General features: G+C 36.7%; 1 long non-coding RNA gene and 1 pseudogene across 4 annotated transcripts in view; one reads left to right on the plus strand and one right to left on the minus strand.

Moving 5' to 3' along the window:
* Window positions 1-16,216, minus strand: part of LOC309870065 — a 171,170-nt gene that overhangs the window by 67,924 nt on the left and 87,030 nt on the right. The window lies entirely within an intron of this gene.
* On the plus strand, window positions 6,330-7,365 carry LOC309868868 (L-lactate dehydrogenase A chain pseudogene; annotated as a pseudogene). The gene has a single exon. The product of its transcript is annotated as an L-lactate dehydrogenase A chain pseudogene (transcript).

The raw sequence follows: 16,216 nt of genomic DNA on the forward strand, positions 1-16,216 counted from the left end.
AGTCTTGGGCAGACAAAAACTCCATGCATGCTGGTGTATTAGCAGCAGGCTAATTGCAATGGGCAAAATGATCTACAAAAAAACAGCCCAGACTCAGTATTGATCCCCAATGGGCAGGATTGATCCAGGCTTGTGCTATGCTAGTATCAAAGGTAGTCCAATTTAGTGGGCAGAGAATAGCAACAGAACCATGGTGTTGTGATTGCTACTGGTGTATCTGGTTAAGAACAAAAATCTTGGCCAGTTCTTGGGGGATATAATTTCTGGGAAGTAATTGTCAAGGCTAGGAAGAAAAGTATCACAACCCTCGTCAATTGAGTTGAAGTTCATGGAAGCCTCAGTCCTCGTGCAAATAAGAAAACCAAGAGGGAGGGAAGCTCAGTGAACACAGCAAGATTAGGAAAATGTTTGTGTCCACCCAGAGTGCTCATATATAGGTTTGCTTGCAAAAAATTCATTCCATGTCTAAGCAGCAGATGGACAAATCTTCTTAATATGGCTGCCTTACTGGGATTAATTAGGGAATTCAGCAGAGCTTTAGCCTACTATGGATAAAGGTCATCATTATTTACAGTTGAGTGAGATCAAACCTTTCTGGCTGTAATGGAGCTTAATCTCTCCAGGACTGAAAAAGTGTTAGAGCAGGACAGGAATCCTACTCTAATCAGTGAAGAACATGCAGATGAAGTACTACAGATAATCTAAATGAAAAATATGGCTGCATTATTGCAGCCCACAGCATGGTTTATCCAGCTCACTAGACTTGAATAGAACACCACACAGTCTATATCAAGGCCATAGTATCTCAACTGATCATCATTGACCTGGAAAAAGATGCTCTGGTTTCCCCACTAATGGCCCGAGACATGGCCCATTCTTTTAACTTCTTGGAATCATCTTCCCATAAAACAGATTTTATTTGCCTCCTGATAATATGTCAATATCTTACACATATAAATAAGATACTATTATAAAAATGTGTTGCACATGAGGCACCTGGGTGGCTCAGTTGATTAAGCATCTGACCTTTTTGTTTTTGAGTCCTTTGAGGTTCATTCATCTTTTTTTAAAAATTAACATATAATTCATTATTTGCCCCAGGGGTACAGGTCTGTGAATCGTCACATTTCACAGCACTCAGCATAGCACATACCCTGCGCAGTGTCCATGACCCAGCAACCTTATCCTTACCCCTCAACCCCCAGCAACCCACAGTTTGTTTCATGAGATTAAGAGTTTATTATGGTTTATCGCCCTCCTGATCCCATCTTGTTTCATTTTTTCCTTCTGTATTCCCCATAACCTCCTATCCTGCCTCTCAAATTCCTCAGTCAGAGAGATCACATGATAATTGTCCTTCCTTGATTGACCTATTTCACACAGCATAATACCCTCTAGTTCTATCCAAGTCATTGCAAATGGCAAGATTTCATTTCTTTTGATGGCTGCTTAGTATTCCATTGTGTATGTATGTGTGTGTGTGTGTGTGTGTGTGTGTGTGTATATATATATATATATATATATATATATATATATCACATCTTCTTTATCCATTTTTTAAAAGATTTTATTTATTTATTTGACAGACAAAGAGAGATCACAAGTAGGCAGAGAGTCAGGCAGAGAGAGAGGAGGAGCAGGCTCCCTGCTGAGCACAGAACCCGATGCAGGGCTCCATCTCAGGACCCTGAGATCATGACCTGAGCCAAAGGCAGTGGCTTAATCCACTGAGCCACCCAGGCGCCCTATCCATTCGTTTGTTGATGAACTTCTAGGTTCTTTCCATAATTTGGTTATTGTGGACATTGCTGCTATAAACACGCAATGAAGAAGCATCTGACTTTTGATCTATTCAGGACTTGATCTCAATGTTGTGAGTTCAAGCCCTGCAGTAGGCTTGGAGCCTACTTACAAAATGTGTTGCACATAAATATAAAAATTAAAAAAAGATAGGTAATGGAATAATGGGAAAGATTTCTTAAAACCTGTTCACTGGAATTTCACAGCACAACAAAAAATTATCTCTCCAATCCTCTCCTGTTTCCCCAGCACCAGAATCATATCTCTCCTTGAATAACTCCATATAGCCAAACAAAACTCATGGCATTTTCCCATAAATACTCTGCCTTTTCCTATCATATCACTGCATCTTCCTCCTCACTTATACTTGACCATTCCTCTCTCTCATACATTAATGATCACTGCATTCAAATTTTTCAGTCAAAACTCTATTACTTCATGAAGCTAGATAGCTCTACTTCTGATCTCCTAAATATGTATTTTAGTTAGCTTAAATACAAACTGGGAGTGTGGGGAAGGGAGAGATGGCTTCTTAGAAAGGGTGGAATTGAATTGACCTAGAATAAGTAAAGTCCTTAATAAGTAGATATTGGAGATATTCTAGTCAACATCATCACTGCTATAGCCACCACCACATGCTTACCATGAGTCAAACACTGCTTTGAGCAGTCTATATGCATTATTTCACATAATTCTTGTGACAACATTATGAGGCAATATTATTAGCTCCATTTTATTGATGCATACATGGAGGCACTGATAGATTAAGAAACTTGTTCAAGATTGCTCAACTACTATGCAGTAGAACAAAGTGTGAAACACAGAGAACATGCCTGTAAATACTATGCTACAATTCATAAAGAATTGATTGAGCTGTCCACACTACCCAAAGCAATCTACAGGTTCAATACAATCCCTATCAAAATACCAACAGTAGGGCGCCTGGGTGGCTCAGTGGGTTAAGCCGCTGCCTTCGGCTCAGGTCATGATCTCAGGGTCCTGGGATCGAGTCCCACATCGGGCTCTCCGCTCAGCGGGGAGCCTGCTTCCTCCTCTCTCTCTCTGCCTGCCTCTCTGCCTACTTGTAATCTCTCTCTGTCAAATAAATAAATAAAATCTTTAAAAAAAAAATACCAACAGTATTTTTCACAAAACTATAAGAAATAATACTAAAATTTGTATGGAACCACAGAAGACCCCACATAGCCAAAGCAATGTAGAACAGAGCTGGAGGTATCCCAATCCCAGATTTTAAGACACACAACAAAGCTGTAGTAATCAAAACAGTATGATACTGGCACAAAAACAGACACATAGATCAATGGAACAGAATAGAGAGCCCAGAAATAACTCTGAGCTTATATGATCAATCTATGGCAAAAGAGGCAAGAATATACAGTGCAGAAAAGACAGTCTCTTCAATAAATAATGCTGGACAAATTGCACAGCTGTATACAAAAGAAAGAAACTGGACCACTTTCTTACACCATACACAAAATTAAACTCAAAATGGGTTAAGAACCTAAATGTGAGACCTAAAATCATAAAACTCCCAGAAGAAAACATAAGCATTAATCTATTTGATATTGGCTACAATAACACTTTTCTAGACTTGTATCCTCAGACATGTATTTCTCAGGAAATGAAAGCAAAAATAAACTATTGGGATTACATCAATATTAAAAATCTTATGCAGAGCAAAGAAACCATTAACCATTAACCATTAACAAAACAAGGCAACCTACTGACTGGGAAAAGATATTTGCAAGTCACATATCCAATAAGGGGTTATCCAAAATATATAAAGAACTCATACAACTTGACACCCAAGAAAAAAAAATAATAATCCAATTAAAAATAGGCAGAGGACTTGAGTAAACATTTTTTTCAAAGAAAACACAAAGACGGCCAAAGACACAGGAAAAGATGTTTGTCATGAGGGAAATACAAATCAAAACTACAATGAGAAATCACCTTATGCCTGTCAAAATGGCTAGAATAAAAAAGAAAACTAATGAAAAGTGTTGGCAGTGTTGTGGAGAAAAATAAACCATTGTGCACTGCTGTTGGAAATATAAATTGATGCAGCCATTGTGGAAAACAATATGGAGGTCCCACAAAAAAATTAAAAATAGAAATACCATATAATCCAGTAAACCCACTACTGGGTATTTACCAAAGAAAACAAAACAGTAATTTGAAAAGATATATGCACCCTATGTTAATCCAGCATTATTTATAATAGCCAAGATATGGGAGCAACCCAAGTGTCCATTCATATATATATATATATGAATATTAGTCATAAAATAATGAGATAAATAAATAAATAAAATAAATAAATAAAATAGTCATAAAAATAATGAGATCTTGCCATCTGCAACAACATAAATGGGCCTAGAGGGCATTCTAAAGTGAATTAGGTGAGAGAAAGACAAATACCATATGATTTCACTTACATGTGGAATTTAAAAAACAAAAGAACAAACAAACAAACAAAAAGCAGAAGCAGAGCCATAAATACAGAAAACAAACAGTGGTTGCCACGGGAGGGGGGTGCAAAATGGGTGAAAGGGAGTGAGAGATTCTGGCTTCCAGTTATGGAATGAATAAGTCACAGTAATAAAAGATACAGCATAGGGAATATAGCCAATGGTATCGTAATTATGTTCTATGGTGACAGATGGTAGCTACACTTGTGATGAGCAAAGCATAGGGTATAAACTTGTCAGATCACTATGTCATACACCTGAAACTAATGTAACATTGTGTAACAATGTAACAATGTGTGTTAACTATACTTCAATTAAAAATAAAAAGAAGAAAAGGAAAAAAAATTCCTAAGTCTTTTCCTTCCTTCCATTTTTTAAGATTCTTTTTCAAAATCCTTTCATTTATGAAGTATTTTTCTAAGTTTGGGGGAGCACACACACACACACACACACACAGAATTGATTGAGCAAACAACAGCAGATAAGGGGAAACACACAGTGTTTGAAGAAAAGCCTCTGATTAATATGACTACACACTAATAAAAATGTTCAGTCTCTATAAAGATAAAATCAGGCCAAATTATGAAAGGCCTTGAATTCTCTCACAAAATTTGCTTTTGTAGGAGTTATTCTATGGATAATAGAGAGCTATCTAAGGATCTTTAGCAGATGAATGGTATAAAATCTGGCTTTAAGGTACATAAGTTTGGGGACAGTGAGTAGGATCTATAGATAATGGGAATTCAGCAGAAAACAAGAAAACACCAGCTCTCTTCTTTCCTTTACCTAGTAAAGAATTTAGCCTTCAGCTAATTTCAATCAATGCAGATTCTGAAACAATGTAACCTATGGCACCCCCAACAATCATGAAGATATAAGAATTCAATTGATCATGGGCCAGTAAGCATATAATAATAGTGACTATTGCTAACTTTATGAAATTATTGTTGTCCAAATCTCCTTCTTCTATGGTATACATATTTTATATACAGTCTCCTCTAATTACTGGATATGTTTATTAGAGACATATTTATTAAGTAAAGACAAAGATACTCAATATGTTTGCCCTGCATAAATCTTTCTCCTCTACTCAAACCAAGTTACAATTAGCAGTCAAAGCAATATTGAAAGGGGCTAAGAAAGAACAATCAAAGATGTGTGAATTACACATATAATTGAGTATAATTAAATCCTTTTGTTTAGAGAAATGGAGGTGTAACATTTACTCACACTTTTTAGCTGCTCTTATCAAGCTCCCAGTGGAACCGTTGGAAGGAAGCTAAGAAGATGGAAATTCTGCTCTGGGCAACCTTGCCCAAGTTCAACTCTGACGGGGCTCAGAAGGGGCTCAGACCACTTACTACTATGCATACTTTCCAATCCTTGTTTGTGATATAGTTATGATACTAAAACTTGATTGTGGTTAATTACCTTAACCCATTAAATTACTGAGTTGTTTAATAAGACATAGTTTGGTTAATATTTTGGCAGCAAATCAAAAAGTATACCCTATATAACTATTATCTTGATTTCTCATCTTTCCCTTCAAAATCAAACATATTTTTCCACAAAACTTCCAACTATTCCAAAAATGAATTTTATTTCAGAACTCTAAATTCCCTGTTTACTTGATTCAGGAAGTCGCTGTGTTCATTACCTGGGGGTTACATTTTTCAGTTACTACACAGCCTGGTGTTCATTTCAAGAGCTACGCTGCTTAGAATCTGGCATTTCCCTGGGTATTACTGAACACTTTTTACAGATGTAAAAGCAGACAATGTATTGTTTTCTAGCCCCCAAATCACTTTGTTTACGCATTACAGTGTAGAAGTATGGAGTCTCAATCAAACACTAGCTCATGCTTCTTTAAGAGGGATTCTGTTTTGCTCACAGGTAATCCTGCCTACACACTCAAGCCAATGTGGGGTGGCACTCCATCTGAGTAACCAACTGCTTAAACCTCTCAACTTTCATAACAGAAATGCAGATATAACAGATTATTGAAGCCACAGCCACCAAGTCCAGACCCAATGCCACATGCCACCAACACCCACCAAACATGCACTGCCAATTCCTTTTGGTTCAAAGTCGAACACGGCAACTCTTCATGATCAGCTGATTCAGAATCTTCTTAAGGAGGGCTATATTGCCAGAATAAGATTACAATTGTTGGGGCTGGTACTGTCAGCATCTAAATGAAGGACTTGGCAGATGAACTTGCTCTTGTTGATGTCATGGAAGACAAACTGTAGGGAGAGATGATAGTTCTCCAACATAGCAGTCTTTTCCTTAGAACACCAAAAATTGTCTCTGGCAAACACTATAACGTGACTGCAAACTCTAAGCTGGTTATCACAGATGGGGCATGTCAGCAAGAGGGAGAAAGCCATCCTAATTTGATCCAGCATAATGTGAGCATCTTTAAAGTCAACATCCTTAATATTGTAAAATATAGCCCAAACTGTAAGTTGCTTGTTGTTTCCATCCCAGTGGATATCTTGACCTATGTGGCTTGGAAGATAAGTAGATTTCCCCAAAACTGTGTTATTGGAAGTGGTTGCAATCTGGATTCAGCCCAGTTCCATTAGCTAATGAAGTTTACCCATTAAGCTGTCACGGGTGGGTACTTGGGGAGCATGGAGACTCTAGCTAGAGTACCTGTATGGAATAGAATAAATGTTGCTGGTGTTTTCCTGAAGAATCTGCACTCTGACTTAGGCACAGAAGCAGATAAGGAACAGTGGGAAAAGGTTCACAGACAGGCGGTTGATAGTGCCTATGAGGGGATCAAAGTGAAAGGCTACACATCCTGGGCCACTGGGCTGTCTGTGGCAGACTTGGCAGAAAGTGTAATGAAGAATCTTAGGTTGGATGCATCCAATATCCACAATGATTAAGGATCACTATGGAATAAAAGATGATGTCTTCCTTATGGTTCCTTGCATCTTGAGACAGAATGGAATCTCAGACGTTGTGAAGGTGAATTTGACCCCTGATGAAGATACCCATTTGAGGAAAAGTGCAGATACACTTTGAGGGATCCAAAAACAGCTGTAGTGTTAAAGTTTTCTAATGTTAGACTACTTCACTGTCTAGACGATTTTAGTTGGAGGCTGTGTATATTGTCCTTATTATCTGATATGTTACTCAAGTAGTAATAGTAAGAGGCCTAGGAAAAAATACCGATTTCCCAAAGTTATAAATAGGAAACCCTACACCTATAACCTGATACTGGGTGATCCCTATCTTGTGTTGTTCTAAATTGGTTCCTGTAAAATAGTTCTACCACCTCAAGGTACCACTGCCAATGTTGCATATGCTGTAGTTGTTTTTCATTCCAGATGAGTCTTTACTGTGTGTTCTAGAACTTCTGACCCCTTCACCCAACATGTCAGCCCAACTTTTTTTTCTCCAGTCAATCACATCCTGGAATCTAATAGATAAATTCAATATTGCTCTTCTAAAGGATCTCTTTTTGTATCCTATGTGTATCAGAATACAGTATACATGGAAACATAATAGAAAAAGTAAGATCTAGATATAAACAATGTAACCAACTGACATACCAACTGAAATACCAAATAAACTTTGTACAGTGAAAAAAAAAAAAAACACGGATATGACATCCACAAGTGTTACTAAGATTATGAATATGTCTTTAATCAGCAACCATTGCTTTAAAGCTCTTGCCAAAGAGTACGACCTTGAATCACCTATTCAGAGAGTAGTTTTGTGAATGCTTCTTCCCTACTCCCCATGTTTCCTTCTAGTAGAAGAATCTCAATGACAAAACATCTTGACTTTTCTCTGCCATACTTAGCTAATCTTACTGGAGAATCTGGAAGAAGAAACTGAGTTTGCATAAGCTAGACTCCTTCACTTTCACTTGGGAAAAGAACAAGTATTCTGTTTCTCCTAAGCCTTTTGTGAAGGGCCTTCCTTGCTCCAGTGCTGCCTGATAATGTGTAGAGGCGTCAGTCTGTTTCTGGGGTTCAGCAGTGGAGAGCCCTCTTGCCCAATATTTAAAAGTCACATTTTCCAAAATTAGCCACACAAGTAACGAAGGTGGTATTTGCAACCTCCATCTGCTAACTGATATATTTTATTTTGTAGTCAATTAGGAATGTGTTCAGTAAAAAATGTGTCTGTATTGGGCCCCAGCTAACACCCAACAACTACTAAAGTCCAACAGAAAAAAATTAAATTTAATAAAGGTAGACTCCCACACCATCGACTCACTCTTTGAGACTGAAAAGTTCTACCCTGGTGTCATTTATACCAATGTTTAGGTAGAGCATATTAAAATGAACCTTCTCAGAATCACCTTCACTGAGTCAGACATTAATGTCAGCTTTTACTAGAAGTCATTATGAAAAAGGGCTGTGTAAAATAACATATATATCTACTGATTGCTAAAAACAGTATCTGTTACATGTCTGTTGCTCAATGCTTCATTTGTTTATCCAATGTGGAATTTTTACTTTAGAATTTAGAAGCAGGAGAATATTGTCTTTATTCAAAAACTGATATGCTTACTCGGCAAGGTAGAAATAACTGTGTAACTATGATAATTGTCTCTTTTGATTTCAGTAGCAGGAAATCCCTGGTCTAGAGTAGTGCACAGGAATTATAATAGCCAATATGAAGAGCATTCTTGTTTCATTCTCTTCATAGCTTTAGCATCTAATTTCCATTTCAAAAACCTGCACACAATCAGTTTTGTAAGCCATCCCATAGTCTAGAATGTAAATAAAGCACAATTACAGTAATATAGGAAAATTAAAGCAAAGGATTTCCAGTTTCCAGTCTAGCATGTAAGGCGCTTGGAAGTCTTCACTTATGACCTCACAATAAGAAAAATCCTGGACAAACTAAAAATCAACTATTCTTCTTAGATCCCCCCCATGGGATTGAGGTCACTGCAACACCCCTCTTCCAACTGAACAGACAGTTAGATACAGACAATCACAACTTATCAGAGCAGAATCCCAGGAGCAGAAACTTCTACAAGGACCAGAACAATAATGGGAAAATTTAATCTGTAATTGATGAATTGCTGGAGGCTCAGTGCAGGCAAGTTTGAGAGTTAAAAATCATAGGGTGATCCAACTTTAGGAAGGCCTCCAAAGTTTTGTGAGGCTTACCAGACTCTTGGTGAAAACCGGAGAGAAATCTCCTCTTGCTTCTGGCAAACAACAGCCGCTTTGAAGTAGGCCTAGATAATTCTGTTCTTCTTTTCACAAGGCCTGCCCTCAAGATAAGCTATTGTAACAGAGCCTAACTAACCAGGGTTTTATCAGTCTAACCAATATAGGAGAAGGCAAATATCTAACTCCAGTCAACTCTAGCCTTCCTATCTCACCAAAAGAGGAAACAAACAACAACAACAACAACAAAATCCAAAACTGAGATCACAACCAGAGGCACAGACTCTCTAAAAGACTGATACCTGATCATAGACTAGAGAATCCTTCCCCTCCCCTAAACATCTTATCATTTCATCAGAAGGGCTTCTGCATAATAAGAGGGAGATATAACAGAAAGAACTGTGTATCTCAGATCTTATTTAAGAAAAGTGTCTAGGGAAATCCAAGGAAAACAGCAGAGACAAAAACAAAAACACCAAAGGAAATTTTTGCCTATGATACATAGGGCCACAGCAAGAAGTAAACACAGCCTAACCCCTAACCACATAACCATAAAGGCTCATGTTAGACAACTATTCACCTTAGTTCCTTTTATACTGTATATCATGCCTGGCTTTCAACCAAAAACATTTTAAGGGACAGAGAGGGCACCAAAACCAGACTCAAATGTGGCAGAGATGTTGGAATGATCAGACTGGAAATGAAAACAACTATCATTAATATGACAAGAGTTTCAGTGGAAAAAGTGGGCAAGATGCAAGTACATGGTTCATGTAAGCAGACAGATAAGAGACTCAAACCAAGAATCAAAAGGACATGCTGGAAACTAGAAACACCACAATAGAAATGAAGAATGCCTCTGATGGGCTCATCAATAGACTGGATACTACTAAGGAAATAATCAAAGATTCTGAAGAAATATTAATAGAAACTTCCAAAACTGAAATGCAATGAGAAAAATAAATGAAAAAGCAGAATATCCAACAACTTGAGACAATTATAAAATGTGTAATATATGCATAATGGGAATAAGAAGGAGAAGAAGAGAAAAAATAATTGAAGAAATATGTGAAGCAATAATGACCAAGAGTTTCCAAAATTAATGATAGACACTAAACCACAGACCCAGGAAGCTCAGATAACAGCAAGCAGGATAAATATCAAAAAATCTACACTGAATACCAAACTTTTATATCAGCATGGACAGGACTGGAAGAGATTAAGCTGAGTGAAATAAGCTAAGCAGACAGATTCAATTATCATATGGTTTCACTTACTTATGGAGCATAAGGAATAACACGGAGGACATTGGAAGTCAGAGAGAAGTGAGTTGTGAGAAATCGGAGGGGGAGATGAACCATGAGAGACTGTGGACTCTGAGAAACAAACTGAGGGTTTTGGAGGGGAGGAGGGTTGTGTTTGGGGGGGGGGGTTGGGTGAGCCTGGTGGTGGCTATTAAGGAGGGCATGTATTGCATGGAGCAATGGGTGTGGTGCGTAAACAATGAATCTTGGAACACTGAAAAATAAAATAAAATTAAATTTAAAAAAAACAACACCTTGGCATATATCCAAACCACAGAAAAATAAAGACAAAGAGAAAAATTTGAAAGATGCCAAAGGAGGGAAAAGCCTTACTATGAAAGACCAAATATAAGAATGTCACTCTTTTTCATTACAACTTCTCTTTAGAACCATGAAAAAAAAAAAAAAAAGAATGAAATATAGAAAAATGCCACACTCTAGAATCCAATGAAATTATCCTGTAAAATTTGGAATATGGTTCCAGCCTCATCAGAATTTCAATGTCCTGATAGTGCAGCAGCCTTTGTATACCTCAGGAATTATGTTATGGCCTAGAAAGTGGCTCTGCTGATCACTCCCTTCTTTGAGCCTTCCACAAGAGGGAATTCTACATGCTTGCTTTCAAAAATAACATCTTTACTGAACTGAAGGAAAGAACTGTTTCTAGAAGAAAATTTTATGGAATTCAGTACCAGTCAAGCAGCAGTATGTTTCACATCTAGCCAGGCCAACTAAGAATGAGAAAAGACACAAATTACTAATGTCAGAAATGAAAGAGGAGCTGATCTTTGATCCCATGGACATAAAACAGACAATAAAAAAATTATGAACACATTTATGCCTACAATTTGGTAATATAGATGAAATGGACCAAAATCTTAAATGATACATCTACTAAAACTCATCAAGGAGAAATATGTTACTTAAATAGGACTGTATCTAGTAAAGAAACTGAATCAATAATTAATGCCTGTCAAACAGAAAGGCACAGATGAATTCATTGGTGAATTCTACCAAGCATTTAGGGAAGGAATTATAACAATTCTCTACAATCTCTTCCAGAAAATAAAGCAGAAGGAATACTTTCTAACTCATTTTATGAAGCCAGCATTACCTTAAAAACAAAGCCAAAGACATCATGAAAAAGGATAACTACAAACCAGTATTTTTTCATGAATACAAATACACAAATCCTCAAAAAGACATTAGCAAATTCATTCCTACCATGTATAAAAAAAGTTATACACCCCACAACCAAGTGCGGTTGATGCCAGGTATGCAGAGCTGGTTCAACATTTGAAAAATCAATGAATGCCTCATCAGCACCCACTTCAGCTTTAGCTTTCCTGACAAAGTGCCCACTGTGTGGAAAGCCCAGGACTCCAGCCCTTGCCTGGCACAGTACCAGGCAAGCAGCAAAAGTCCCCAACCACACACAGTCTACATAGAGGATGATCATACACAAGACCATTCCTTCAAGTTTAAGAGCAGTAGCTCTTCTGTCTAATCCATAGAAACAAACACAGAAGGTCAAGCAAAATAGGGAGACAAAAGAATATGTTCTAAAAGAAAGAATAAGACAAAAACCTCTGAAAAAGAACTAAGTGAAACAGAAATTAGTAATATGCCTGACATGAAATTTAAAGTAATGATCCTAAAGATGCTCATCAAGCTGGAGAGAAGAGAGGATGAACTCAGTGAGACTTTCAATAGAGATAGAAAGTATTAAAAAGAACCAATCAGGGTTGAAGAATTCAATAACTGAAATAAACACACTAGAGGGAATCAACAGCAAACTAGCAGATACTGAAGAAATATCAGCAATCTGGAAGACAGGGTAATAGAAAGCACTTAAGTTAGATAGTAAAAAGAGAAAAGGATTTTAGAAATGAGGATAGGTTAAGAGATCTGTTGGGTAACATCAAGTGAACAAACATTCACATTATAAATGTTCCAGTAAAGGACAAAAAGAGAGAAAGGGGTAGAAAACTTACTTGAATAAATCATAACTGAAAACTTCCTTAACCTAGGGAAGAAAATAGACTTCCAGGTCCAAGAAACACAGATAGCTCCAAGGAAGATGAAACTGGGGAGGTCCACACCACCATATAATAATTAAAATGTTAAAGGTTAAAGATAAAGAGAGAATTTTCAAAGCAGCAAGAAAGAAGCAAAATGTTACCTACAAGGGAAAACCTGTGAAGCTATCAGCAGATTTTTCAGCAGAAACCTTTTAAGCCCTAAGAGAGTGGCATGATATATTCAAAGTACTGAAAGGAAAAAATCTACAACAAAGAACACTCTACTGGGCAAAATTATCATTCATATTTGAATGAGAGATAAAGATTTTCTCAGACAAACAAAAGATAAAGTTTATCACCACTAAACCAGACTTATAAGAAATATTAAAGGGACTTCTTTTTTTTTTTTAAGATTTTATTTATTTATTTATTTGACAGAGAGAGATCACAGGTAGGTAGGCTGGAGAGAGAGAGAGAGAGAGGGAAGCAGGCTCCCCGCCGAGCAAAGAGCCTGATGTGGGACTCGATCCCAGGACCCTGAGATCATGACCTGAGCCGAAGGCACCCAACACTGGAGCACCTAAATACATAAATATTAATGAACATAAATAAAGAAACTGATTTTAATACAATTATAGTAGGAAACGTTAACACCCCATAATGGATAGATCATCAAGGCAGAAACTCAGTAAAAAAGCACTTCTAAGAGGGAAATATGTAGCAATACTGGCTTACCTCAAGAAAAAGGAAAAAATTCCAATAAAAAGTCTAAACTCACATTGAAAGGAACCACAAAGAGAGCAACAACCAAAGTAAAAGGAAGGAAATAATAAAGATCAGAGTAGAAATGAGATAGAAACTAAAATAACAATTTAGGGGCGCCTGGGTGGCTCAGTGGGTTAAGCCACTGCCTTCGGCTCAGGTCATGATCTCAGGGTCCTGGGATCGAGTCCCACATCAGGCTCTTTGCTCGGCAAGGAGCCTGAGCATTCCAGCATTATTCCAGGAGTAATACATTAATTTAGTAAAGTTTCAAGATACAAAATTAATACCCAGAAATTGGTAGTGTTTCTATACACTAATAACAAAGTAGTAGAAAGAGAAATTAAGAAAACTGTCCGATTTACAATTGTACTCAAAAGAATAAAATGCCTATGAATAAACTTAACTAAGGAAGTGAAAGATGTGTACTCTGAAAACTATAAAACACTGGTGAAAGAAATTGAAGATGATACAAACAAATGGAAAGAAACTCTATGTTCATGGACTGGAAGAATTAATATAATTAAAGTGTCCATATTACCCAAAGCAATCTACAGATTCAATGCAATTCTATCTAAGTATCAACTGCATTTTTCACAAAGCTAAAACAAATACCTCTAAAATTTGTATGAACCACAAAAGACCACAAATAACCAAAGCAATCTTGAGGAAGAACAAAGCTGGAGGTATCCCAGTCACAAACTTCAAGGTATACTGCTAAGCTGCAGTAATCAAAACAGTATGGTACTGGCACAAAAATAGACATATAGATCAATGGAACAGAATGAAGAGCCCTGAAATAAACCCAAGTTTCTATGGTCAATTAATCTATGACAAAGGAGGCAAGAATATACAATGCAGAAAAGACAGTCTCTTCAACAAATGGTACTGTAAAACTGAACAGCTACATGAATAAAAACTAAACTGGATTGCTTTCTAACACCATACACAAAAATAAATTCAAAATGGATTAAAGATTTAAATGTGAGATTTGAAATCATACATTAGCTGTAGCAACATTTTTCTATATATATCTCTTGAGGCAAAGGAAACAAAAGCAAAAATAAATTAGGACTACCTCAAAATAAAAAGCTTCTGAATGGTAAAGGAAACCATTAACAAAACAACAAGGCAATCTTCTGTATGGGAGAAGGTATTTGCAAATGATACCTCCAGTAAGAGTTAATAACCCAAATATATGAAAAACTTGTATAATTCAACATCAAAAAAAGAAATAATCTGATTTAAAAATGAGCAGAGAAATTGAATAGACAGATGGTCAAAGAAGACATACAGATGGCCAAAAGACACAAAAAAAGATTCTGAAAATCACTAACCACCACAGAGATGCAAATTAAAACCACAATGAGATATCACCCTAAACTTGTTAGAATGGCTAAAATCTAAAACACAAGGAGTAACAAGTGTTGATGTGGATATGGAGAAAAATGAACACCTGTATGCCATTGGAGGGATTGTAAATGGGTGTCACCACTGTGGAAAACAGTATGGGGATTCCTCAAAAAGTTAAAAAAAAATAGGATGTAGTCCAATAATTCTACTTCTGGTCCTTTACCAAAACAATCCAAAATCACTAATTTGAAAACTTATATGCACCTCTGTGTTAATTGCAGCATTACTTACAATAGCCAAGTTACAGAAGCAACCCAAATGTCCATCCATAGACAAATGGATATAGGAGATGTGGGGTGTGTGTGTGTGTGTGTGTGTTTGTAAAAATGTGTGTAATGGAATATTACTCAGCCATAAAAAAGGATGGGATTATAACATTGATGACAACATGGATGGACCTAGAGGATATTATGCTAAGTGATATAAATCAGAGTGGGAAAGACAAATACCATACAATTTCATTCATATATGGAATCCAAAAAAATAACGTGAATAAACAAAAAGCAGAATCAGATCTTAAAATACAGAGAACAAACTGATAGTTGCCAGAGGAGAAGAAGGTAGGGGGATGGGCAAAATGGGTGAAGGAGAGAGGGAAAGACATACTTCCAGTTATGGAATGAATAAGTCATGGGAATAAAATACACAGCATAAGGAATATAGTCAATGGTATTGTAATAGTATTGCATGGTGACAGATGGTAGCTATAGTTGTGGTGAGCACATCGTAATATATAAACTTGTCCAGTCACTGTATTGTCCACCTGAAACTAATGTAACATTATGCATCAACTACACACAAACTAATAAAAAGAAAAGAAAAAGATACAATCCTGTAACAAATTAATTCTTCCATTTTTAATTCTGGGAATTTTTGTTTATTTTAACTCTAGAATCTCAGAGAAATTGGGATATTTCTAAACTGCTGTGTATTTGTATTTGCTTTCTTGCTCAAGCTTGTCTGGGAATCTTACCCAATTTCTATTTGAGGGGGAGTTGAAGGTATTTCAGGAAAGCAAACAACTGAATGATGTGTCAACCAAAACCTGAAATGTTTGTTTCAGAATGCTTATATTTTTGAATATAATAAAGTGTGTCACAATAACAAAAAAAGTAAAGAAAACTAATGAATGTAATTCATGACAACAGCTAAAAACAAAATTCACATGACCATATCGATACAGAAAGAACAGCCGACTAAATCTAATGCCCATTTATGATAAAAACTCTGAGCAAACTAAGCATAGAGGGAAACTTGCTCAACTTGATAAGGAAGAT

The sequence above is a fragment of the Mustela nivalis genome (genome assembly GCF_964662115.1).
Source record: "Mustela nivalis genome assembly, chromosome: 7".
Classification (NCBI taxonomy): Eukaryota; Metazoa; Chordata; class Mammalia; order Carnivora; family Mustelidae; genus Mustela; species Mustela nivalis.